The 27,210-nt window shown below is 50.1% G+C and overlaps 1 protein-coding gene across 3 annotated transcripts in view; it reads right to left on the reverse strand.

Annotated features, from left to right (window-relative positions):
* RRBP1 (ribosome binding protein 1) overlaps positions 1–27,210 on the reverse strand; it is a 76,851-nt gene that overhangs the window by 21,874 nt on the left and 27,767 nt on the right. The window contains exon 1 of one of the 3 annotated variants that reach the window (XM_061990879.1): positions 23,665–23,681. The exons of 1 other annotated variant lie outside the window; for it this stretch is intronic. The gene's annotated coding sequence lies outside the window, so the exon portion shown is untranslated. Of the gene's footprint in view, positions 1–6,127; positions 6,224–23,664; positions 23,682–27,210 lie in introns of those variants that run through there. One more of the 3 variants, XM_061990878.1, reaches the window with a different exon arrangement.

Genomic DNA, 27,210 nt, shown 5'->3' on the forward strand with positions numbered 1-27,210 from the left:
CAGGTCTGTGCTCCTTTGCTACGTGGCCTCTGCACATTAGTGCAATCAAGCCACAGTGACTAAGTTCACCGGTTGTGGCAGTCTCCAGAAGAACCAAAATGGGGGAAGGAAAAGAAAAAGGAGGGATGTGATCAGAGACAATCGTTACATATTCAGTGGGATGGTTTTGCATGACCTTTGCATGCTGCTGCATCCCCACAGCAGTAAGAGAGTCCCTTCTCAGACTGTCCGGTGCAGCTTTGGCAAGATCTTGGCTCTCCCTGGAGCACCTGGTCTTTTGATTGCACCCAGAGGCACATTCAGCACTCAGCTTCAGAATAAAATATCCCCCTGGAAGGAGAAAGTATGTATCCTGCTGGGTAGCTGCTCACAGTTCACAGTGAGGAGATACAACCCAGCAGTGATGCTGCCTGCACATATGTCACATGGAGAAGCAAGTCACAACCATTTCCTTGAGATGCAAATACCAATAAAAGTCATAAGTTCAAGCTCAAAAAAAAAAAACCCCAACCATCAACCTTGTTCATTAATTACCTCCCCAACACTCCCAGGGAAGTGAGACTTGCAGAGGGCCTGCTGGATGTGGCACTTCTCTTTCCATCTCTGCTGTTCCTTCCCACTCACCTCTCCAGCCTCAGTCTCTCCACCCATAACACAAGAGGTAGCAATGGAAACCATACTGACTTATCTGAGATCTGCCAAGCAGGGTATAGCCACACAGAAAAGACCTTCTGTCTCCACTCTTCTTAGTTGCTAACTGAACCCTCTCCTGAGTTTCAAAGCCAATCTTTTCCCTGCCGTCCCAACTCATACGTTTCTGCCATTGGGGCATCACATCCGTGTGGCAGGAAAACACAGAAAGTCTTCAGCTATCATAAGCTCCAATCCCCACACTTGACTGTAAAAGTTATCAAATTTCCTCTTTAAGAGGCTGTGGGAGGGGCTGGAAGGGGAGGAGGCAAAAATAAGACTAGAACTAAGGAGATCAGCATCTTTTCATAACCTCAGCGCTCACAGGGAGAGACCTCTGAGGTTTTTGTCGGAGCAGTGAACCCGCAGCCTAACCTGAAGCCCAAAGCTGCTGAACACTGAAGTGAAAACAACTCTCCTGCAACAACTGAGCAGGGAGTGCAGAGCTGGCTGGAGCTGCAAAACATCTGTTTCCCACCAGAGATAGCCACCTGCCCAGGAAGGGATGTTTTAACCAGCAGCCCAGTTTCTCCCTGCCCGCCTCTCCAAGCACCCCGGGCAAAGCAGGAGTGAGCTGGCAGGCAGAAGGGCTGCCAGTGCCAGCTGGAAACAGCCTCCCCTTGGCAGAGCCAAACTTCTGCCCCATAACACCACTCAAGATCCCAGCTGATACTACAGGCATTATTTCATGCCTGCCAGGGCTGTTTTGGATTTAAACACCTTCAGCCCACCCTATCCCAGCACACCTGGCACCAAGTCATTCCCTTCCTGACTAGGCAGCATCGCTCTCGGATGGTCCCCACCAGGACACAGAGATGATTCCTAACCTGCAGGGTGAAAAGGGATGGATGTCCCTGGCAGTAAACAACAAGTAGGTCTGGAGAACACAAGCCTCTGGTTTTAGAGCTACAACAAAGCACCCAGGAGCTGGTTTAGATTAGGACAAGGTGACCTGTATTCATCACCCGGCTACTCCGATACATCAGTAAAGCTAAACACCTCCTGATCTCACCCCACCATGGCTTCAGATTTAGATAAGAACCTGCCACTCCTGCTTAGGGCAAAGGCATCTCTGAACACTGGCAAACGCACTCCAAGCCCACCAGCTGCTACTGCCACCTCCAAAAGCAGCTGGATGGAACCCATGGATGATGGGGACCCAAAGCTGTGCTACTGAGGCATCCAGCAGGCAGAGGATGAAAGAGAGAGCACAGCCTCATTACACAGAGCCCAGCGTGGTGAAGTGGGCAAGGTGGCAGTGCCGGATGTGCTGCTGCAGTGCCAGAGCCCTCTGCCTGTCCCACATCTCATCCCACATTGCTGTTCTCCTTTGCAGGCTTCCCTCTGTCCTGCAGGCAGCCTCACCCAGCCCTGCTGCTGTAAAAGCTGCCTGTACCTTGCCTTCTCTCAGGCTTTACAGCCAGAGTGAGATAACGACAAAGATTAGCATTAAAGTTCTTCACAGCTAAGCAAAAAACACCCCAACAATCCTCTCCAAAACAAAACCCACACAAGAAAAAAGCAGCCCAGAGCACAAACCTAGAGGAGCTCTGGACCTGCTGGAAGAGCTATCACAGCAGCCAGAGCTCATAAAAACAGCTGAGATGCTCACACAGACCATTCACAAGCTCTCACTGCTAGACCTGAAAAATCCCCTGTAGTTCTCAAGGACGGGCACACTGGGATTCCCAAGGATTTGCACCCAAAGTGCAAAGTGAAAGACACCAACCAGGCAGCAATCACTCCCAACAGTGCTACCACGGCAAAGGGAAACTTTGGTCCCGCCTTAACACTCGTGGCCCCACAGTGCTGACTCCCAGGAGCAAATTCTACCAGGAGAGTTCCTCTGGCGGTGGAGACTTGGCACGGAGCAGCCCAACAGCTCCTTCAGGGAAGAGCCTATTGCTCTTCCACTCACACTGAAACCAAACCAGGCTTGCTATAGCATCTGGGTGATAAGGAAAAAGTCTTCCTCTGGGATCTTCCCGATGCATAAAGACAAGAAGCAACACAGCACTCACATCAGGGGCAAAGCTCTTGCTTTGGCATTTCCCGACCTCGTGTCACCTTCACCCTTCAACAGGCTGAAAGTTTGCTCCTGGATTTGTACAGCAAGACACAGTCCCCCTTGCCTGCACAATGGTGGGAGCTTTCCTTCAACGGGAAAGCCCTCCACACTTCCCACCTGCACAAAACGTTAACCAGGAGATGGAAAAACCAGGCACCAAAGGTATCACTGTTCATCTGCTGGTGGATAGTTTGGCACATACAGGTTGGGCTCGAAGGCCAGGCTTTGAAAAGGCTTGAAGACTTCACCATCACCTCCTCTGTACCTCTGGTCCTCCATGGGACTTCATCCCTGCAACAGGGTTTTTCAGTTTGATGGCCAGGCTTGTTTGGGAGAGGGTTGCATGTCTAAGGGGTGCTGGGACATCACCAGCTATGGGGGCCCACCATAACCTCAAAACTAAACACTTCCTGATCTCACTGCACCACGGCTTCTGATTTAGATTAAAATTTGCCACTCCAGCTTAGGGCAAAGGCATCACCGAACACTGGCAGATGCACTCCAAGCCCACCAGCTGCTACTGCCACCTCCAAAAGCAGAACCCACAGGTGATGGTGAACCCAAACCTGTGCTACGGAGGCATCGAGCATGCAGAGGATGAATCAGAGAGTACAAATCCGTGTCTGACACTGAGCACATTTACCTGCCTGAGGCTTTTGAGCAGGATCATCCTCTGCTCCTCGGCCAGCCAACACAAATCATCAAATATCTCCATATGCAAACTACTTGACCAAAGGAGCTTGTTCAGCTAAAGCTTTTTGCCATCATCAGAACAGCAACGAGATAGACAACTTGTATTTCACCTGGCCTGCTCTTGAAAAGGAGACAGATGAAACGCTGTGCTCTGACTCTCATGTTCCTGTGGCTTTTTCATGTTACCCATCAAACTTCCCAACATCCCAGGTAACAACTAAGGAGACTCAGTCTTCCTCATCACCCTGCACGTGCAGTCACTTCTGTTTGCCCCGAGCAAAAGTCCAACTCACTTGAAGGAAGCAAAAGCAGTAAAGCCCTCAGCCTCGCCTGTTTCCCAGAACCGAACAAACCATTTCCAGGATGAACCAACCCACAAACATGCTGCATGATGGCACTTGGGCCACCCTCAATGCCCTGTGGTCACGCCTGCCAGAGACAGACAAGTCAAAAAGCCGGCTAGAGCCTTCCCACTGTTCGGTCTTTCCTATCCCTTGCAAACACTTCCATGAAACCCACGGAAATTCAGTATCTTTGCAACTCAGCCTTCCACCAACCCTAGTTTAAATCAGCCGGTTCAAGCGACAGGTGAGCAGGACCAAAGAAGGAGACAAGTTGTGTAATAACTACAGAAACCTGGTTTCTTTACAGAGTCAAAGGAAAACATATCTATTATCTCTTCTTGGTCTGAACAGGTGCTGTGCAGATGAGAAAAGATGCTCTTTGCAAGCAGGACACTGCTCCTCATGCAATCCAAGGCTCACACTTTGCCATAGTGTCAAGGTGGCATCTCGGCTTAAAGCGGCGTAGAAGTGGAGGCAATGGCATGTCAGAGGGCAGAGAAAGAGAGAACTGGGTTGGTACAGCTGGATTCTGCATAGCCTGCAGCAATACCTGCCTGTGAAGCACCTGCAGCTCTCTTCCCTAAGCACACAAGTAAGCCCAAGCTGGCTGACCCAACACACCAGGTTCCAGGCTGAGATTTCAGCTTTTTCGAAAAAGCAAGATGATCTCCTATGCCATCGGGGTGAGAAGGGGGCAACACCTATGGGACAGGCTGCTGCTTCAGGAGACCACTGCCTGGCCTCCGCTTCAAAGAAACAAGGTTTTATCTCCTTCCCTGCCCTGGTCAGCAAAAGGCAGCATGAGGGCAGAGATGTGCACAAGAGAGGAAGAAGGCAAGGGAGAGGGAACTGAGACGCCTGATCCTGACAGCAGGGTAGTCCAGCAGTGGGAGAAGCCAGCAGCACTGCCAACAGATAAAAACCAATCCCCAGATACTTCTCCTGGAGTTTCTCTCTCTCCTTCTTGTGATAAAGAGAGAGAGAGATAAAAAACCAACAGAGAACAGCCTGTGCACGGTGAGCAGACCCTGCACACAGCCCCGGCAGCCTCTGTTTAAATACATTTTCAGTGTGAGTGTGCATTTGCAGCCTCCCGTCAGTATGTGTTACACTACACAGCCACTCCTGACCAGCCACCACACCACAGCGATCCTCAACAGTTACAGCTCGACTTAATTGAACGTGTCTTAGCGCTCCATTAGCTTTTGCAGTGCGGTGGCAGAAGCAGCTCGGCCCTTGGTAGTGCTTTCAGCTCCCTTCCTAAGCCTCAGAGTGGAAAGCAAAAAGGTAGGAAAAAACCTCTATTTTTACACGAGAAAAGCATAATAGCACGGTAACACAGTTGCAGCTTGACTAATCTCTGAGACGGCTATTACAAACTTTGCCCCCCCCTCCCTGGCCCCGAGTGCCGTTTCACCGCCGGCCCCTCCTCAAGTTCTGCTGGGGCTCACACCCCAGGGAGCACCCGCCTCGCCCCGCTCCTTCCAGCCGTTTCCCGGCGACTGGGGCGAGGGGAAGCCACGGCTTCAGTGGAGAGAAAAGCTGACATTTGAGGCGGGGAGGTTGCTCCGTGGCGCACGGCCACGTGTGCAGGCGCAGGGCGAGGAGAGGAGCGGGACGTCCCACCGGCAAAACTGCCCACATCCACTTTGGAAACACCCGGGGCGGAAGATGGGAGGAATGTGTCTTCGCTTATGGGGTCACCACCTCTCTTCAAATACTTCGGGCACCGCCGGGGAGGGGGGGAGGATGTCTCCCAGTGCTGGGAGGGATTTTTGCGGGGCCTTAGTTTAAGGAAAAATAAATAAGGAAGAACCGCCTGAGAGCTGTGACCTTTTGTAACCGCGCTTAATCTGATTAATGAATTTCGTCAGGCCGGCCGGGCGGCCGGCGCTCGGGCAGGGGAACGGGGTGAGCGCAGCGGGGCGGGCGGCGATGCCGGGCCGGGGGGGCGCTGGGGCCGGGGGCGGCGCGGGGCCCTTCCCCTCCTGTCGCCGCCGCACACGCCGCCATTCCGCCCCGCCCTCGCCGCGCCGCGGGCCATTCATCCGCCCGACCCCCCCCCCGCAAACGTGGCCGGACCCCCAACCCGGGATCCCATCCCCTCCCGCCCGGTTCCACGCGGGACACCCTTCCGCGCGTGGGAGCGGCGGGGCCGCGGGTGGGTGTCCCCAGCACGCTCCGCTCCCGCTGACAGGCAGGCGGGGTGGGGGGAGGGAAGGGGGTCTCCCTCGCAGCGTGGGGCTGGCGGCGGGGGAGTCCCACGAGGCGACGTGGAAGAGGAAGGGACAGAGGAAGAGCAGAGGGAGGGTGCCCGCCGCCGCCTACCCACCCGTGCCGGGTCGCGGTCCCGCCTCGCCGCCGCGGCCGTGTGGAGTCGTGGCACTTTCCGCCGCTGTCTCGCCGGGGCTCGGCCGCCGCGGCCCGCCCCGCCCCGGCCCGCCCCGCCGCTCCGCGCCGCGCCGCGGGGCCCACTCAGCGACACGGGGCGGGACGCCCCGCCGGCGTGGGGCGGGTAGGCCCCGCTTCACCCCCGCCGTGGAGGCGGTGGGGGTCCTGGGTCTCTCCTCAGCACCGCCGCGGACCCTCGCCCAGGGCTGGGCCGGGATAGCGGCCAGCTGGGAGCCGAGAAGTGGGGGGGAGGAGGTGGCTAGAGGGTCTGCCCCGGGCTGCGGAAGCCTCGCAGACCTTTGGCCCGCCGATGCTGGAAGGTCGAGGTGTCAGGGTCGGTCCCCGCCGGCTGTGGCTGCCCGCTGGCCGAGGCTGTCAGCACAAGCCCAAAGGCGCCACTGGGAGAGGAGTAGTGAGAATCCTGGGAAGGGCCCCGCAAGGACTGGGGGTGTTGGGTCATGCTCTATACCCTGCCCGAGAGCTGGGTGCAGGCACTGTGAAGCAGGTAGAACGCTAAAGATGCCTGATCTCAGCAGGAGCCTTTCCTCAGGGTTTGTGCAGTTGAGCAGCTCTGGGTCTGGGCCATCAGCCAGGATACCCAGTGCTACCCAATATGGTGACTGCTCTGGGCATGTACCTTGTGCACGCATCTTGGCCCAGCCACAACCTCTCATCGAGGGAGAGAAGAAATGTGAAGTGTATTACTCACATGCCTGTTTGCACCAGAGAGTTAACTATCTGGAAGTGATTTGGATGCCCCAGTAGCTTGGGAATGTAAGGGTTGGAAGGGACTCCACATTGGAAGGGATAGGCTGGACCATTGTAGAAGAGTCAGGGCAGTCCCCAGGGGTTGCTGTGCCCTGCTGCTCTGTGCCATAAGAACATGAGAACCACCTTGGACCAAAGGCCCCGGAATGTGCCTCCGAAACCAACCAACTCCCCAGACACCCAACCAAGCAAGAGCTATAAGCTGATAGAGCAGAGATTTGTAATATAGAGGTTGCATTGGCTATACTTTTCACCCAATCACAAAAAAAGGTTTGGGCTCAGGTAGGAATGTGTCTCTCATGCCTGCACATCTTCAGCCAAAATCTAAGCCACCTCTCTTCTTTCCCTGTACCTCCCTGGCCATGTTGTGTTTGTTGCACACTCTAGCTTCAGCTTTGCTCTTATTATGGAGTAAGAAATTACTTTGTTACAGAAGTGTCTGTGAGGGAGTGATAATTTGACATCACAGTGCAGGCTGTCACCATCATCCAGCCTCCTGCCATCTCTTTCCTTGTTGTAGATGGCTGGGGCACCAATGTTCTTGTATTTCAGTGCCAGACCTTCTCAGGGGGTGGCAGTGGGAGCTGATCTCAGCAGCATTGCTGGGATTTACATCAGCTGGTGCCACATCGTCGCCCCTTGTGCAGAGAACAAGCTATGCTATTGAGGACGGGCTGGGGACGGGCAGCAGGTCCTGCCCGCAGCCTGGTACATCTTGACACAACAGCAAGGAGAATAAGTGACTGTTTCATGCATGCTGATATGATGGAAGAAGAAAATATGCTAATGGAGAAACATTTTGGATACTTATGACAGTACGGATTGTGCAGAGGGACATGAAACAGGCACAAACACTTCTGTGCTCAGCACTCATGAGAACTTGGAGACATTTTGGGGGGTTTCTAACCACCACAGGCAAACCAGTCAGGGTCAAGTTCTCCACCACAGGCAGGACCTGGACAGGCAAGACCCACAAACACAAAGAATGGCTGTAGGCAGAGAGTGATCCAACATTCAGCCCTTCAGGCAAAGGCATGAAGGTTTGGGATCCAGCCCTGCCATCAGCCCTATGGGATCACAGAATGGTAGAGGTTGGAAGGGACCTCTAAAGATCATCCAGTGTAACCCCTTGCTAGAGCAGGTTCCCCTCCATCAGGTCACACAGGAACATGTCCAGATGGGTTTGAAAATCTCCAGAGAAGGAGCCTCCACACCCTCCCTGGGCAGCCTGTGCCAGGGCTCCCTCACCTCAACACCAAAGAACTTTCTCCTTGTGTTTAAGTGGAGCTTTTTATGTTCCAGCTTATGTCCATTACTCCTTGTCCTGTCACTGGACACTACAGAAAAAAGTGTCACCCCAATCTTCTGACATCCACCCTTTAGGTACTTGTAAGTGTTGTTGAGGTCCCCCCCCGCAATCTTGTCCAGGCTGAATAGCCCTGCTTCCTGCAGCCTTTCCTCATGAGAAAGATGCTCCAGTCCCCTGGTTATCTTGGTAGACCTCCACTAGGTTCTCTCTAGAAGTTCCCTGTCTCTCTTGAGCTGGAGAGCCCAGAACTGGGTATAGTACTTCAGATAAGGCCTCAGCAGGGCAAGTCATCTGCTCATTAAACCCATCAAGTGCCTTCTCCAAATCAAAATGGTCAGAAGCAAGAATGCAGAGTCTGAAGAGCACTGATGCCCCAAGCCCTGCAGGTCCCATTTCCCCAAGCCCTGCAGGTCCCATTTGCCCAAGCCCTGCAGGTCTCATTTCCTCAGCTGCAGCCATGGTGGAGCATGCCCTGGGCATCCTGCAGGGCCAGGGAGTTATCTCATGCCTGCTGCACGTGGGAGAGGAGCTCTCTTGAGCTCACTTAGCAAAGCACTGGTGCTTCATTATTTGCTGGGGCATTTTCAGGGACTGGCAGACTGCCTCAGCCAAGCACCAAGGGCATGGGGAGGTGGGCTCGCTCTTGGGCCGAAGAAATAATGAAGTGTCTGCTTCAGCATGGAACAACAACAAGGGCAGAGCGAGGCAGACATATGTGGGGGAATATACAGCATGGGGTGAAACCCTGGGGCAGATGGAGCTGGGATGTGAACCTTTGTGTCCGTTTCTGCCCAGCACGATGAGGATGAGCTCAGAACATGGGCCCTATATTAGCAGCATAATTTGCTTTCACCCTGTATCAAAAGAGTTTTCCCTAACTACCAGTTATCCCAACTCATGCCCAGAGGCAGCATCTAGCCCAGATCCAGAGGTCTGCATACCCTCTTGTTAAAACAACCAAAATGCTGGCGATTATCCACGGTCGTCCTCACCGCTAGAAAGTTTTTCTTGCGTTCTATTTGAAAATCCCTTGCTCCACCTCAAATGTTTTCAGTTCCTAGTTATTTTTGCATCCACAAGTCTTTGGCCATTGGTGAAGAAGCTGTTGTTTAGCCCTGGAATGGCTCCAAATCTTTCCACTCAATGTATTAGTTATCCTAAATTCATAACCATTGCTGGAGTATTTTTAGCTCTTGCAAAACAGTTGTCAAACAAACCCTGCCACAAGGTCTGCAGGACTCCCTGAGGTCCCTCACAGCCCTGCTCCTTCTAAAGGTCCCGGCTGAATCATGCAGGGATGACCACGAAATCCTACCTGGGGAGCCAGCCAGGACTGCAACCAAGTGCCTCGTCCCACCCCCTTGTGATTCCTGTCCAGGCTGTGGCTCAACAAGCAGACAGGCACAGCCTGTGTCTTGTTACGGGAGAGCAGGCAGCTCAGCCCTGACTTGGTGCTGCATTTCAATCCTGAGCCCTTGGGGAGGTGGGGCTCCCACTGTGAGACACTGCTACAGAAATACACCAAAAAACAAGCAGAAGTAAGAGCAGAGGAGCTTTTTGCTCTAGATTCATCTGCTGCCTGCACTGTGGACGTGATGTTGTGCCCTCTACCAGCCAAGCTGATCCTCCAAGCAGCCCCACATCCACACCTCATTCCTTTGAAGGCTCTGGAAGCAGCCTTCTCTTTTTTGTAAAAGCAGGAATCGGTACATTTGGGCTCCCTGATGGTCTTGCCTAGCCCATGTGCCTTGCCAAGCACCTACTGGTCTGGGTTTAATAAGCAGAGTCTCTGCTCCAGCAATAGAAACTGCATGACCACGGGAAGATGATGGCAGGAGCTTCTGGATCGTTCCTCTCCCTCCTTGCACATGTTTCTGCAGTGGCACAGCTGAAGTGTGGATTAGAAAATGCACCATTCCACAGCTGTACCTGCTTCTGGAGCACAGTATGCCCTGGCCTCCCTTTTTTTTCCAACCCAAAATGGTCCTGGCTGCTGCTGGGCTTGATCCCACGAGCCTCAAATGAAAACCCTGGGCTATTTGAAAGTTTCCACAGAGCTATTCCAGGCACCAGAGAGCTGCAGGACTAGCTCCCTGTAGTCTCATCATCAGCCTGAGATCACCTCAGGAAGCGCACCTGGTAGACTGAGCTTAGCTGGATCAGCTAGTAGACTCAGATCATCCTAACAGTAAGCTCAGTGCCAGAGCAGGCTTGTAACAGGAAAAGCCAGCCTAAGGGCAAAGCCAGGATCACAAGCTAATTTGGGAACACAATGGTTATGCTAATCAAAGCACCTTCCAGAGGAGAAGGGAAGGAAATTACTTAATACAAAGTGGCCTCCCACTTGCCCAGTCTACAAGATTGGGGCTACATACAGCTTGGAAGAAAGGGCATTCCCATCTGGCCAAAGACAAAAAAAACCATAGGGACCTCATTCCTCCAGACTCTTTTCATCCACACTAGATGCAGGGTAGTCCCCATGCCCAAAACCAGCTTCAGGTCCAGATAACTTCATGCCTCTCTTGAAAGGCTGGCTAGACTCAAACTCACATGACTCCAGGAGCTGGGGCTCAACAAGAAACTTCTTCATGTCTTAGAAAATCTGGTGAGATGGGTTGCAGTGATCGGGGATCAGTGATGCAGCTTCTCTCGCTCAATCACCAACAGATTGTGATGGGGCAATCTCTGGCTATATCAAAGGAACTCTTATCACTTTCCATGTCTAATCTTAGCAGGGTTTGTGCTCTTTGCCTGACTCAACACCTGGAAATTGTAATCCAGCTGAAAACGTCCCAGGATGGACCTCCTAACATGCCCAGGGAACAAACACAGCTCCCAGCTTTGAGAAACCCCAGGGCATGGGCCCTGATGGAGAATTTAAGGTAACTTGGGGGTGTTAGTGTTACAGAGCACAAAAGGACACAAATGCACTTGTATGATTAAATAAAAGGCCACAAAGTACCTCTGTCTTAAAAGAATCACAGAATCTTAAGAAACAGTACTTCTGGGGTACTTCTAGGGACAGGCCTCTCTGGTTGAAGCTCTCTCATATTCCCATCACCAAATCTTGTCCCTAAGAACCTCATGTAACTTAAATATCTCGAGGGATGGGGACTCCACCACCTCCCTCAGCAGCCCCTGGGACAGTGTTTAAGCATCAGGGTAGGAAGAGACAGTCTACCTATTCAGCTGTGCATGTGAGAGAGAGTGAGTCCACACTAGTATTGCATGCAAGTTGAGGACAGAGTCAAAAGGGTGACTGTCTGGCTGGTGACACCAAGAAATTGCAGGCATGGACCCTGCAGGGTTAGACGCACTGCAGTACAGACAAAACTAGGCTAATGTGATCCACACCTTCCATCAGAAGCTGATCTCCAACCAATCCAGCGATGGGCCATAAGGTTCAAAGGTACTAATGCAAACAGGAGAGGTACCCAGAGAGTCCTTGAGTGCTTTGTGTGGGTCAGAGCCACAATGAGCAGTCAGAAGAGTATGAACATCCCATGGGAAGAGTAGCAGGGGTAGCCTGACTTCCCACTCAGCAAGAGCTGCACAGCAAAGCCAGAGGGCCACCAGACTCTTATACTAGCAGTGTGCCCAGGTGGCCAAGAAGGCCAATGGCATCCTGGCTGGCATCAGAAATAGTGTGACCAGCAGGACCAGGGCAGTGATTATGCCCCTGTACTTGGTGCTGGCGAGGCCTCACCTCAAGCACCGTGTTCAGTTCTGGGCCCCTCACTACAAGAATGACACCGAGGTACTGGAGTGTGTTCAGAGATGGACAACAGAGCTGAGGAAGGGTCTGGAGCACAAGTCTGATGAGGAGCAGCTGAGGGAGCTGGGAGTGTTTAGCCTGGAGAAGAGGAAGCTGAGGGGAGACATGAACACTCTCTATCTGACAAGACCTGTAGTGAGGTGGGGGGTCAATCTCTTCTTCCAAATAACAAGCGACAGGACAAGAGGAAATGACCTCAGGTTGCACCAGGGGAAGTTTAAATTGGTGATTATGAAGAACTTTTTCACCAAGAGGGCTGTCAGACACTGTACCAGGCTGCCCAGGGAGGTGATGGAGTCCCCATCCCTGGAGATATTGCAAAGCCATGTAGCTGAGGTGCTGAGGGACATGTTAGTGGTGGGCTTGGCAGTGTGAGGGGAGGGGTTGGACTCCATGCTCTTAAAGGTATTTTCCAACAAAAATGATTCTATGACTCTACATCTCTGAAGGCCAAAGGGAAGAGAGACCCCAAAGCACAGCAGCCATCACCCTGCCACAGCTGCTCCTTTTCTCTCTGGGCTGGTTTTGCTGGGAACCAATGGCGGGCAAGTGTGAACTGTGTTCATGGTTGGACATTTGGATACACCAGAGGGACTGCAAAATCTTGGCACAAGAGCCAGGAAGCAAGTGCAAAGAGCTGAAGGGAGATCTGCTCCACAGTGCAATCAGAGCTGCAGACAGAGAAGAAGCCTTCCACTCAGATGCTCACCTCTGGGTAGGTAATTTAGTTTTATGTATTATAACTGCCACATCTCCCCAGCACAGAGCAACTATCACACGCGACCCTCTCCCAGCTTGGGTCCTGCTCAGTGATGAGAAGCTGGAAAAGCAAACAGAGCCTTTCTAAAGTCATCCCCCTGGGCTGCTCGATGGGACTTCAGCACAAGCCTGCAGTGAAAACACCTCACCCCATGTCTTTGTGTCAGATCTTTATGGATCTGCTACTGCTGCTAACAGAAATTTCCAGTATGTCACAATTAGCCACCACGAAGCACTTTAGGTAGAAAGGCAGTACCATCAACTCCCCTTTTCAGGAGGAGAAACACAAGCAGAGGGATGATGCAGCTTCTCCTAGGTCTCTCCTGGGTGGAGGAGGCATCTCCCATGCCCTGAATTCAAGTCCTGAATCCAGGTCATTAGCTGAATGCGCTAACTTGCCAACGAGCACAGCATCATCCCACCATTCACATCTGTGGATGCACAGTGGCTCCTCCCCAAAAATCCCAATCCATGCTCATATTAAAAAAAACCCACACCCTGTAAGTGGCATATTTTTCTGGAGGAAAAAATCCTGGTTTGAGTAGGGAACTGCCTTCTCCCATCACCCCAAATGACAAGGGGCTTTCTCTGGGAAAATATTACCTCCGTTTTCTTTTTTCCCGTTGATTTTGTCCTGTTTGAATGTTCCTTCAGCTGACCAAAGAGACACCTGTGGAACGTGTAACTCAGCTACGAGTCAGCAGTGGTGGGGAGATGGGGAGTCAGTGAGTGCCTGTATGGAGGAAAGACCAGGGGAGACAGGTGTCCCAGGACCCTCTCCCTCAGGCACAGGACATGAGGGCTCCCACGGTGCAGAAAAGGGCCATGTCTAGAGCCCTCTTGGTGCAGGGCAGCTTGGACAGGACAGGCAACTGTGAAGACATGCTGTGGGTAGATGAGGTGGGTCATACCTGAGGTTAACTGCTGGCTGAGACTGGGAGAGGTCTTCTGTGGGACTCAGCTACCCCTTCTCCCACTGCTTGAGGTGGGGGAAGGAAACCTTCAGTCACTGAGCCTAACACCACCTGAGCTTGCACAGCTTCCACACCACTGTCCATTCCTCTGTGCACCAGCAAAAAGCAAACAATCCCTACACCTTCACTTTGTTAAAAATCCTTATTTCCACGTCTCTTCATTGCCCTCCACTCCACACACACCTTATGATGAATTTCTCTTGCTGGGCACCGGCACCCAATGCATACTCACTCTTTCAAAGAGGGCTTTGCAAAAGGCCAGCAGCACCTCTCTGTCTCTGCTGGAAAAACCTTGCTTTAGAGGTCCTGGGAGCTGCCACATCAGCACTGAAATGCATCAGCAGGCCTCTAAACCAGACACACGTCACGATGGTTATTTACCCAGAGAAGCTGAACTGGTGCAAAAGGACTGTTCTGAATGTACTGACTGTAACGACACAGGTGAACCAGGTCCTGGCTAGAAGAGGGAAGAAGAACAAGAAGTAGTAGAAGTAAAAGAGAAGGAGAAAAATAAGAAAATTAAGAAAAATGGAAAGGAAAAAAAGAAAGTTGTTTTTTTTTTTTAAAGCAGCTTTCCTTCCAAAATATATTGCAGGAAACCTCAGGCTTGGGGAGAGGTTAAATTTGTGTATGAGGTAGCACTGAATAATGCCAAGGTAAATCCTCACTCTGAATTACTCTTCTTAGGGCAGAGCTGTGTAGCTGCACACTGCCATCCAAGAACATGCTGTGCTTGCTGCCTGCACACAACGCTTTGTATGCAGGATCCTGTACTCGGGATCCTTAGCAGAGTAGGAATTTTTATATTAGGAAAACTAGAAAAAATAAAAAGGACCTCTCTGAGTACATAAAATACAATTCCACCCATGTGCCAGGCTGACATTTCAGCTCGGCGAGGGGTTTGAACCAACACGTGAGTCAGCAGCACTGGACCACAGAAGCCCTGGACCTCACTGCAGCAGCCAAGTATGATGGCTGATGTTGGGGTGTCAAAACATCAGGGGTTTGGGGCTTGGGGCAAGTTTTTTGGGTGTGAAAGGGTGGAACCAGGAGTTGTGAGAGAGATTTGAAGTCCAATTTCAGGTTTGCCAGAGGTATTTCGCTTATCCCTCCAGCCTGGAACAACAGATTGGTATTGAATGAACACACCAGGGTGGCAGCTTGTGCCAGCCCTGTGGTAGTGGCAGTGAACTCTGGCAGGGAGAAGGCACCTCAAAATCCTAAAATGTCCTGTTAGGTTTTGCCCTGTGTCTCCAAGGGGAGCTTTAAGGGATGCTTACAAAACACCTCTTCCCTTGGATATCCCTGTCAATCACCCCCAGCTGTTTGCCTGTCACTCCCGCCCACACTTTAACCTCCCCAGATAGTCATGCACCGCTTCACACACTAATGGCTTCAACCTGGCCTGAAGCCTCGGTGTTACAGCCTTGTCCTTCAGGTGTGCTGAAATGAAAACAGCTCTGGAGGTGGAGGCATACCCACAGCCGCTTGCGCTTCAAGTCTGCTCTCCTGGCACAGCCACAAGCACTTGAAAAGCCATCGCCTGCACTTTGCATGAAGAGAGGACTTTGGGCCAGCAATTGCCATGGCAAAGGGCAGCGTTATTGAGTGTTTGCCACGGGCCTTAAAAATAAAGCCAGAGCAAAGGGAGACTGAATAAAAATAAAGCCAAGGAATAAGGTCATCACGACACTGGTGAGCTGGAAGTGCTCTGACACCGCAGAGCCGTCCCGTGGGCAATGGCCTTGGGTGTGCTCATACCTCCCGGGAAGCCACGCGCTCACGCTCCAGCGCCACAACCTGCCAAGTGTGAAGATCCCTCCCAGATCGATCCCCTCCTCCCACTGCCTGTTCCCACTGCCCGGGCAGCGATGCTTGGAAAGTAATTAATATCTTCCTACAGCAAAATTAACTCGTGGGAATCTCTTCTAAAGAACAACATGTTGTAAAATCCAAGTGTTAAGATGTGATATAAATGTCAAGATTATGTCAAAGAAAACCCAACCCCATGCTGAATCCCTTCAAGGAATATCTTTTGGGTCTTTCTGACTCAGCAGCAGGTGATTAAAACTTAACAGACAGTGTGTGTGTAGGGGGGAGGGTCACATTCTGGACTTTTTCGCAGTTGTCCTGGTTAGAAATGATCATACGTACTGTAATGTCATGTGTCCCTGTGGTGCTGGAAGGGCAGACTTCAAGCAGAGCTTCCCAACAGCAGCTGCCCATGCTAGAAATGTGAGAGGTCCCAGCACAGCAGAAGAGCATTGACCCAGCTGGAAAGCTGTGGTTTGTCCCTGACTTTATATATACATTGCAAGCTGTACTTTGACTCTGTGTACTCAAGGGAAATATTTACCTTGAGAGGGACAATGTAAAGCTACCTTCTGCTCCTGATTGTAGACCACCTCAGCAGCCTTTGAAATGTGAATCGCCACGCTGGCACATGAACACCTTCTCCGGGAGATGTCACATGCACAAAGGCTGTTCCTCAAGTGGGAGAGCAAGTCTACTTGGAGGGGCCTAGAAATGCTCAAGGAGGAGAGGGACCTGGTTTAAAAGCTGCAGGGAGGTTCTCACAAGTAAAGGACTGTCTTAGAATCACAGAATCGTTTCAGCTGCAGGAGACCTTTAAGGTCATCAAGTCCAACCTTTATCCCAGCCCTGTCAGCCACCAGACCATTTCCTTAAGTACAAACTCTTGACTCCTGGATGAGATGCATTTTCCCTAAAGAGTCAGATTTCCCTTAATACCTAAAAAATATCTAAAATGCCTAAAAAAGCAAGACTAGGTACTTGTCAACCTGGCCTAGTTCAAGGGGAAAAGCCAGTTACATGCTTGCTTGCAAGTCTGTAGATACTACTGAGGTCACTTTGCTCCAAAGAACAGCTTTGGGATTAAATGCACTTTGGTAGCGATTCAGACAGGATCATCAAAAGCCTTGCTCAACCATCAGCACCTGCTCTCCTGGGTGAGAGATTGGAGATGACACAACCACTCACCTCCTGGGAGATGCCATGGGGTGGACAGTCTGTACTGATGGATCTCTATCATCTGCTGGGGCTCCAAGGAGGAGGACCCACAGGCAACACAGGATGGTCCAACATGAATCCTCCCATCTCCCAGCCCAAAGGAAAGATTTGTGACAACAAGACTACACTTTCTTTCCAGTCACCTAGAAAAAATACACAGTCACCCTAGAATTTATCTGCATCACCCTGTGGTGATTCAAATAACTCCTAGCCAAGCCAATCAGATCATTCAATTTATCCATCCTCATTTATTAATTCAGTGGATTGATGAAGCCGCATTCATTAATCCAACTAATTAAACGTTCTTGCCCTAGTCACGCTGCTGCTCACAAACAAGGACTTTTGTGCTCAGGTCTTCCTGTCTTCCCTGGAGAAATGCTCCCTCTTATGTGGGAAGAGGCATTTGTTCTCACAGAGAGAACGTTTTATAGGTGCAGGCAGAGATCAAGTGCAGACAGTGCCTGGGAGGGTCTGACTGGTACTGTGTCTGACAGGGACTAAGCCAATAAACAGCTAACAAATGCAGAGCAAATGTATCTTTCTGGGGACCACCTGCCTTTGCAAAAGAGTGTCTGAGGCTCAAAAAGAGAAATATAATCAATTAAAATGCTGCCTGACACTCTTGAATCTTCTTTAACTGCATGGACTGGTTTGCAAGAGGCAAGCTCATAGCGGATCCTGTGATGGTTCAAGAGTTACATGGGGCCCATTTTGAGGGGGCAATGCTACTCCTGTAACCAACAGCTGCTGGGAACTTTATGCAATTCAATGGAGGGAGTCAAAGGAAAAAGCGGCCTGGCAGTAAATATACTTAGCAAATTCAAACAGTGAATGAGTTCCAGGAAACTGAGATAACCTGTTCAGCACAAAGATCCTGATCCAAAGCCCATGGAATTCAGTGAAGAAGAAAATCATGTTAGCTTTTAGCAGGCTTTGGATTCAGCCCAAAGAAAGTCAAGTAAGTGATCCAGCCCCAATGACTGTAATTCTTCCAACAGCCACCCAAATCTCACACACCTTCTCTGGCAGCTCCTCTCTTGCATCTTGGCCCCCAAGCTGGCACTTTGTACTGAGGGTTAACTGCACATACATTTTTTTCCTCACTAACTGCTCCTGGGTCCTGCTTTCTTGGCACCTCTCTGATGTCTGTGGCTTTATCACAGGACTGAGGATTTGGCATTTGTCCTTGAGCCTCCAGTAGTTAAAAGGATATTCAAAGATTTTGAAAGACATCAAACAGAAACTGAGCAACCCCAAAAGCAGTGAATTTGTGTGTAACCTCACAGCTCTCAAGCCCAGGTAGAGAATCCACGGGTCATCCAGCCAGGACCAGTGCCCCATGGCATGGAGAGGACACAGACAGGGGCAGACAGCCATTTGCCAGGCTGAAGAAAATGAGCTCTCATCACTCTGCACCCATCAGAGACTAAAAACCCCCAGCCTCCTGCAGACACCCAGTTCCCAAGCAAATACGGGCCCGGCGGCACATGTGAGAGGTGGCAAAAGTCAGCTCTTTGTAGACCCAACCAAGCTGTGGCTCCATGCTCTGACAACCAGCTTTGCCTCGTGTTCACTGCGAAGAGCACTATGTGCAAGCTGGCCGCTATCCACACATCCACAATCCAGCAGGCAAAGGAAAAGTCTCAACATCTCCTCTCTCCCAAAAATATTCAACCAATCTGCCAGTCTTTAAACATATCAGCCCTGAATGGCAACACATTGAATGGCAACAGCTGATGGTGAATCACTTCATGTTATCCACCCTCCAAGATAACACCATGGAATCAGACCCTGAGCTGAGGTGAAAGCCCAGTGCCCCATCTACATCTGCAGAGCTGCACCTTTTGCCGTGCTGGATCTGTCCCTCTCTGCCTGGGGAGTCACCCCAGTGTCAGTCATCCCAAAATCCTAGACCTCTCGTCCAACCTTGCCTGTTGCTAGCAGGCAGATATTAGCTCCTACAAATAATACCTGCTCATCTTTAGGGGGAACCTCACTGTCAGATTTTCCACTGCCACGTGGCAAATGAGGTCCAGCTGACAGCTTAACCACCTCCTTTAATCCCCCTGCAATGCAGGAGTTTGGGTCTGTCAGTAGAAAATGTTCTTGGGAAGGTTTTACTGATCCAACATACACTGGCCACAACTTTCTGCCCTGAACTTGGTCTCTGATGGCATGCACCAGCCTATGTGCACAGTGCAAAAATACCTCCACTGGAGCAACTGCCTCCTGGAATACTGACATTATTTGAAAAAGTAGGAACAACTCACAACCCCACCTCCTCCCAGGAACACAGAATCCAAACAGAAAAAGTAAAATCTCTCTTTTAAAGAAGACAGCTTCAATTTTCCCAAGGGGTGAGCAATTTGATATCTCTCTGCTTTGGGGAGGGGGCTGGTGCAATACCATGGTTTAAGCAGGATCCTTGTTTCAGCTGCTCAGCAGCCAGTGGGCCTGGCCTGAGCACTTTTAAAATAAAATGTGGGCTTTTTTCTTCATTCCCTTTAACTGCAGTTGTCTGGTTAAAGAAAAAAATAAACAGCAGTTACACAGTGCCTACTCCAGAGACCACTGACATCAACAGCAAATTGCTCCTGACTTCAGTGGGCTTTGAATCAGATCCTAAAAATGCAGCCCAGCCCATCCACATCAGCAATACCACAGGCAGAAATGAGTTCAAGCATCCTAGAAATCCAGAGAGGTGGGGGGGTGGAAAAACCCCAACCAAGGTGACATCTAGCAAAAGAAATGTGCTTCGAGTCAGCAGCTGCATTAGAGCTTCAGGGGGAAAAAAATCACAGGTGGGTTGGGGAGGTGTAGGGTGGAATTTCTTGGTGCCACTGCCGTGGATTTACAGGGACAATTGCCGTGTTAATATGAATGTTATTCCACTCCAGACAGGATACTCGCTTTTTCACTCACGTGGACAAGTTTTAGTGTCCCTGGGCTGTGAGGCCAAAGCTAAGCAACACTTTTCCAAAAGAAAGACCATTGTCAAAGAAGAAAATGTCTTCCTAAGAACGAGATATACACTCTTTTTTTTTCCTCTGCAAAATCTTACTTAATTTCTGAGCACTCCCTTCCCCCACTGAATTTAGAAAGTTAATATGAACTGGAGAAAAAAATAAGACTGTTGGGTTTTTTAATTACAATATTTATCAAAGAGTGGCTTTCATGACCCTGGAAAGGAAATAAACTTGAGACTTTGGAATACTTTTCCTGAAAACAAGCCCTCTTGGGTTTTTTTTTTAACATGGTTTAAAGCCATTAAAGCAAGAGTTGCATCTGCTCATCGTTTGCCCATCTTTTAACATTTTAACCCACAGAGTCCTTTCAAACAGATTTAATAAAGGGTGAGAGCTTCTAAAGGCATGAAGTTCCCATGAGTTTTCTGAGGACAGGAGAGACATGGAGAAGAGTTCCTACAAAGCCCTCCCTCCCCGCTGGAAAGGCTGGAGCATGAGTTAAACCATCATTAGGTATCAGAGAAGCCATTGCATCCAGTTCTGGGCTGCCCAGCTCAAGAGAGACAGGGAACTTCTAGAGAGAGTCCAGTGCAGGGCCACCAAGATGGTCAAGGAACTGGAACATCTTCCTTATGAGGAAAGGCTGCAGGACCTGGGACTTCTGAGCCTGGAGAAGACTGAGGGGGGATCTCATTAAAACTTACAGGTATCTGAAGGGTGGATGTCAGGATGATGAGGTGTGTTGTAGGCATCCAGAAGATCTCGGGTTGTAACGTGATAGGTGGAGGGTACAGAAGAGGCGTACATGGGGTGGAGTGAAAGGAGGTGCTTATGTTAGCAGATAAAAATACATGGTGTAAACAATGAGTGAGAATAAAACATCGTCCATACTGAGTATGCAGTGATCTTGTCCCCTCAGCGGGGGTGGGCTGAGTGATCCGTGCGGGCGGCCTGGTGATGTTGCCAGTAGCAGCAACAGGGGTGAGCCTTTTTTCTGTAGTGTCCAGTGACAGGACAAGGAGTAATGGACATAAGCTGGAACACAAAAAAGTTCCACTTAAATACAAGGAAAAACTTCTTTGGTGTTGAGGTGAGGGAGCCCTGGCACAGGCTGCCCAGGGAGGGTGTGGAGGCTCCTTCTCTGGAGGTTTCCAGGCCCACCTGGACACGTTCCTGTGTGACCTGATGGACGTGGATCCTGCTTCGGCAGGGGAATGGGACTGGATGATCTCTAGAGGTCCCTTCCAACCTCAATGACTCTACGGTTCATTGCAAGGCAGAGTTCCTTCGAACCAGACATCAGACAGGCACAACCATTTGAGATGAGTCCTTGTTGCAAGGGACATGAGCCTGGAGGGGTTTGGTGGACTGTTTGCTGGAGGCAGCTGGGAGGCAGCTCAGCTGCAAGGACACATGGTACTGTCCATGCAGCTTCACCACCTACTAGGCCAGTGGCCTGTGGGCAAAGAAAAAAGTTAAGGCCAGATGACACAGCCTGCTACAAAGCAGATTCAGCCCTTGACTCCAGAAGATCTGACATGCTGGTCAAGGCACAGAGCTATCCTAATACCCTGATCAAAGCAAAGCAACTTCTTCTGATGTTTGGCAGAGGCAGATTAAGTACCAACTACATTGATGCAGACAGAACTAGGCAGAGTAAAGTTTTCCCACGAAGCCTCTGCATGCCTTCTCTGCCAAGGAGGTCTGGATGGCCAGTCTAATGGGAGAGCGAAGGAAAAACACCGTTCAGTTTCCAAGGCTTACTTTTGGGGCATATTCCTGCTTGAAGACAAAGGTTTCCAGCTCCTTGCAGTGTTTCAAGGAGCCACACCAGTAGCTGTTGAAAGGCCTTGGGCCAGAACACCTGCAGCTAGATGTCTGGTGCTCTGTAAGCTGGTGAGCTGATTGTTCATCCACTAGATCACTGGAGGAAGACCCGGTCTGCTCTACTTTCTTGTCGTTCTTTCCTCTTTCCCATAGAATTTTGAAGTGTCAGAAGGTTTCCTCTATATACAAAATAATGTTTTTTCCCTCGTCCTTGAGCAGCTCAACACCTAGGAGTGATCCTTTCCCAGAGGCCTAGTGGTTTCAATTACATTGTGTCTGTTCTGATTTTCATCAATAATATTGGATTAGTTGCTCTGCAGCCAGACCTATGACGAGGAAGTGGTCCCATTGTGCCTGGTGCTGTCCAGATTTATGGACAAACACAGGCATCCTTCAAATTTCACTCCTTGGGAAGCTGACCCAAACTGAGGACCCATCCCACAGCAGCTGGAAACTGCTGTTAATACAAAAGCAGCAGAGGCTGCATCCTCTCCAGCCCCAGACAGGAAGGTTTGTTTTCTCCAGCATCTGACTTATCATGGCTGAAGCTGCCAATCTTGCACAGAGAGCACAGGATTTGTTTGCACCCCTGCTCCTTCCAGCAATGTCAGGAGAGAGTGGACTAAATAACACAAGATATCTGTCACCATTAACATCCTGGGCAGAAGCTGCAAGGGAGAAGCGTGCTGGAGACCGAATCATCACAGGAAGGCACACTTCTGTTTTTTTCCAGCATAGATCTTGCAGTCTCTCCATCTCTGGGAATCTCTTGGCCAGGCTGGAATGTCTCCATACTGATGTTCATTAGCCAGCATGCTCTTGGATTCAACACAAGGCAGCATGTCATTGGGGCATATTAACATCACCGTGATGCTGCAGGCTTTTCTGGCTCCCAAGGACATTCAGTGTACACAACAGCAGCCATGGCAGCTGCCTGTGGAGCATCAGTCAGTAATTTTGGCGTTAATTTTCCCAAGAGACTTCAGAGGCTCTTGCAAGGGGTGAAAGACACCACCTCCTTCCCACACAGATGGCTTGGACCAGCTCCTGCTGCCGTAGCTGTGATGGAAAGAGCAGCATGGCTGCAACCAGGATGGCCTTGAGCTGCAGGAGAAGGTGCAGCTAGAGGAGACCTATTGTCTCTCCCTCCATGAGTTTGGCAGTGCTTTTGGTAGGAAACCTTCCAGGCACTGCCTGGCTTCCCACAGCCATGAGCAGCATACCCTTTCCCCACTCCTGGCCACCTGCCATGGTTCCTCTTGTCTCTGACTGGAGGGCACAGCTTGATCAAGGAATAGATCCAGCTTTTAAAAAAAGTCAGTACTGGAGAAAGAGAAGGACCAGGGATTTCTTGTGGAGGCAGGACTTTCCCTGGCTCACGGTGCTGCAGTGGCATAACTTCCAACCCACTTGCAGTGATGGCAGCTGGATTGAGGGGAGGGGAAGGAATCTGGTGAAGCAGTCAAGCAATACTAAGTGTGTGGTGAGTGTGCTCATGTCCTACCCTGGTTGCCAGCTTCACACCCTGCCAGCCACATGCTACTCCAGAGATTTCCATTCCCTGGTGCTCTGTTTAACTCATGCACTCACAATTTCCTGTTGGAAAGAAAAAAAAGAGAGTGGAAGTAAAGTAAAGGTCTGAGGGAAACATTCTCTCCTCCTCATCAACTAGTCAAGAAGAGCTGGCAATAAAAAGTCAATTCTACCTTCTCCCCAGTGCTCTGTTTTATTTGTCTTTCCAACACATGGAAAGAGACTTTTGGCTGGCATGGAAGTATTTTGAATTTCACAGCTTTCTATAGGGTGCAAACACTTGACCCAACCCTGGCAGCAACATGACTATGGACATACACCCTCCTTCTTCAATCTGTGTAGGATCATCCTTCTTTGCAGCTAGGAGTACACATCTAAAAAGTCTCCCTAAACGCCACTGAGCTCATTTTAATTTTGACTTTCAGCTCACAAGCTGACACAACACCAGAAACTGTGATTCTAGTCCCAGAAGTGAAACCCCAACATAGTATGTCCTGAACAAAAATAGCTTTGGAGCTGAAAGAGAGCAGCACTGACCTGCAGATGTGGCAGGAGACAACAGCACAAAGCTCAGGCTCAGCATGGACTCCTCCACACTGGGGGACATGTTCATGCTCCTTCCACAGCCTGGCCACATCACTCAGCATATACCACAAGCATCCAGTCGGGAGGCCTGAAGGGAATGGCAGCACAGTCATGAAGGTGCAAGACCTCAGGAGATTGTAGAGAGGTCCCACTGCTACCTCCGCAGTCCATCTGCATTACACAGACAGCACTGTCCAGTGGTTTGGGGGGCACGAGACAGAAAAAAACACTGTTTGATGGAGAACAGGAAGATGAAGCAAGAGCTGATGGTGGATCACAGAGATAGTGAGTGGCCTTGCTCCTCACATCCTTATGGTTGGATTTGATAATCTTAAAGGTCTTTTCCAACCTAAATCACTCTATGATTCTAAATGCCACCTTCCAGCAGCTCTGAGTGATCAGCATACTGACATGGCTATCTTTAAAAAACATAGGTTAAACATCCAGCAAGCAAGACACTGCTGGGAGACTAAAACAAACAAAGGCCAAGTGCCACAGAGATCATAAAAAAGTGAGTGTAGCCCCCCCACCAGAGAGGCTTCCACACAGCCTTGTCTGCAAAGGGGCACATTAGAAGACACTAGCTTTCTTAGGGATTTTTAACCACTTGAATAAAAAACCCATGGTGTGTTATCATTTGAATTAGCACATTGTGACCAGAATCAGCACCAATAACTTGTTCTGCCAGACACTAACAAACACATGTAGCAGACCAAGCTGAACATGAAAACAGACATGAAAGGATGAACAGAGAAATGAAGCAAATGAAGCAAACCCAGTGGCATGGAGAGTTTCCTGGGCCTAGCCTGACATGTCCAGATTCCCCAGGAAGGTACATCCCTACCACCCAAAGCTGCAGAAGGATAGATCTGCTGTCAGTGCCAGCTGTGTAAAAACCATGATGCCTACCCCACAGCTGGGCTGTGGGGCATCCTGGGACCAGGCATTTCAGCTTTGTTCCAGGACATCACACCTTCGAAGGCAGAGCCCACTGGAGTCAGGTTGCTTGCCAGGTCACACCAAAAGTGTGCTGAAGACTGCCCCAGAAAGTCATGTGAAATGCTAACTGGCCAAAATTGAGTTCACCATGTCCCTGTGGGACACACGATGTTCCTTTGGCAGCACAGCCACATCTAGAAGAAATATTTGAGCAAGTTTGGTAGTTGCAGGTACAGGTCCAGCACATCTGGGGAACCATGGCCTCAAGGATGCCTCTTTTGAAATGCTGAGGCTTCCAGGTGAGCCAACTGCTGAGGGAAGGGAAGCAGAGGGGGAAGGCTGTGTTGCTTCACCACAAGTCTGGGGTGAAGCAGCATCCCATGGGGTAATGGGACTCAGCTCTCCTCATCCAGGCAGTCTCCCTAATGGGCATTCTCACTCCAGTCTCATGCTGAAACTTGAGTCTCTACAGGCATTTGAGTGTGAATTCACCCTTGGGCCTTGGAACCAACCCTAGGCTTCCCAATGGTGAGTGACCAAGAACTAGGGAAGATGTTACTTGATCGGCTTGATTCGTGCCACCACACTGTCCACTGCAGTGGACCACTGTGATCCAGAAGAACAAGATGAAGAACTGATGTTGTTTTAGCAGCCGTTGGTGTGCCTCTAGAAGCTGGTGCCATTCAACTTCCTTGTGGTGCCTGTGCATCAATGACATGAAGTAATTTTTGGAGACAGTTGTGTCTCTGCCTGCCTTCCTCCTCCCGTCTTTCAGAGACACTCCTGTGAAATGTGGAGGAGCGACAGAGGGACAGCCAGAGGTCAGTTGTCCCAATGTTGTCTGGAGGACATTAAGTTCACACTATCAGATTAAAATAGTCATTAGTGACTCCTAAATGGGGCACAGTCTGTAACCCACAGGAACCGGCATCTCACCTTCTCCAGAGATAAAAGCAAAGCAGCTCATGGAAGAAGTGGTTGTCCAGATGAATGAAGCCATCTGGAAAGATGGGGATAAGGTGACACCTACCATGCAACTCCCAAAAGGCATGAAAAGTTTGAATCAAAACTATTCTTGTAAATCTTTTGGGAAGATGCTTGCACTAGCCAGGGGTCTGTCTTCAGTTGTTGGCAGTAGCTTCCCTCTGGGCAAGAGCCACTCTTCTTTTCCCCTGCCCAGGAGGGACTGACTGATGTCAAGCTGCAGCAGGTAGCTTATGGAGGGGAGTAGGAGAGGGAAAAAAGCTGCATTTTCAAATACAGAGAAATACTTTTCTGTGGATTGTACAATGACGTGCCAAATCGTGTCATTTGAGCCATTGCCCAAAACAAATCACATCCAAAGGTCCTGCCATGGATTCTCCTAATTCAGGTCCAGCCTGAGGCCAGCACAGACCCTTACTCATATCGGGATATCAGAAAACACTGCAGTGCATCACTGCTCATTTCTCTGCCCATCTGCTCTAAGTCCTGGGGAAAAGGTGCACCCTCCAGGGTTGGGAAAGATGTTTATATGAAAGCAGCACCTCAACAGCAGAGCATAAAGCCAACTGAATTCTGTTCAACACTGAAAAAAAACCTAACCACTAGAGACTTGCAGCACTGTTGCTGGTACTCCCTTGAGGAACTGGCACACAGAACAAGAGCCCTCAGATAGTCCCACAGCCAGCCCAAATCCTAGCCTCTGCCCATAATCACTGACAGCCCAGATACAGCAATTTGGCTTTCTGGAAAGAGGAAACAGGAGCTGAAACAAGAACACCACCGTTGCTAGTAGCTGCAGTCATCACCAGCTGCTGAGCTTGTTCCCTTTCAGTGCTACAAAGGAGCAGGCAAACCCAGAGTGGCCAAAACAGCTGTGACCAAGTTCAAATAAACCTCCAAGCAAGGAGGTTACCAAATCAGCAAGGTCATCCAGCAAGAGAGCTGGAGCACCCTGCCAAAAGCCAAGAGCAAGCCAGGCTGGGGAAGAGAGTCCTTAGCTAGGAAGAAGAGACATCTAGGATGAGAAGAAACAGAAAATAAACATTAACAGGAAATAGGCTTGTTAACAGTACAGCATTTAGACAGTGAAAAGCACAGAAATGGTTCTGCTCAAATATCTATAAGCAGCAGAAAATATTGCCACAATTGATAAGAATTGCAGATTACACTTGGAAACAGGCACACACACACTGAAAATCAGTCAGTCCCTGTGAGAAGCCACTGTTAAGAAAAGCCTGTCCTCTGCCTCATCACCACCTATGCATAGTGGGGCCATATCCTCAAGTGTGGAAGTCTGAAGCTCATTTTCTAAAGCACAAAAATCTGCGTGAAGGGAAGACACCTCACAGGAGAAGGTGACAATGAGAGGACCTTTTGTCTGACAGCTCTGTCTCACTCACCCCAAATTCTTCCTCAAGGACAAACAAGATATCTGAAGGGAACAGAGGTAGTCACCTGAGTATCATCACAAGAGGATTGGTGCTTTTATTACATGGAACTGACAAAGAGGACTTTAGCCACCATGTTGCATCAGTAAGAAGAGCCTGCTCTCTCCTTGCTTGGAGAAAGAGGGGA

This window comes from Colius striatus, chromosome 2, assembly GCF_028858725.1.
Source record: "Colius striatus isolate bColStr4 chromosome 2, bColStr4.1.hap1, whole genome shotgun sequence".
NCBI lineage: Eukaryota > Metazoa > Chordata > Aves > Coliiformes > Coliidae > Colius > Colius striatus.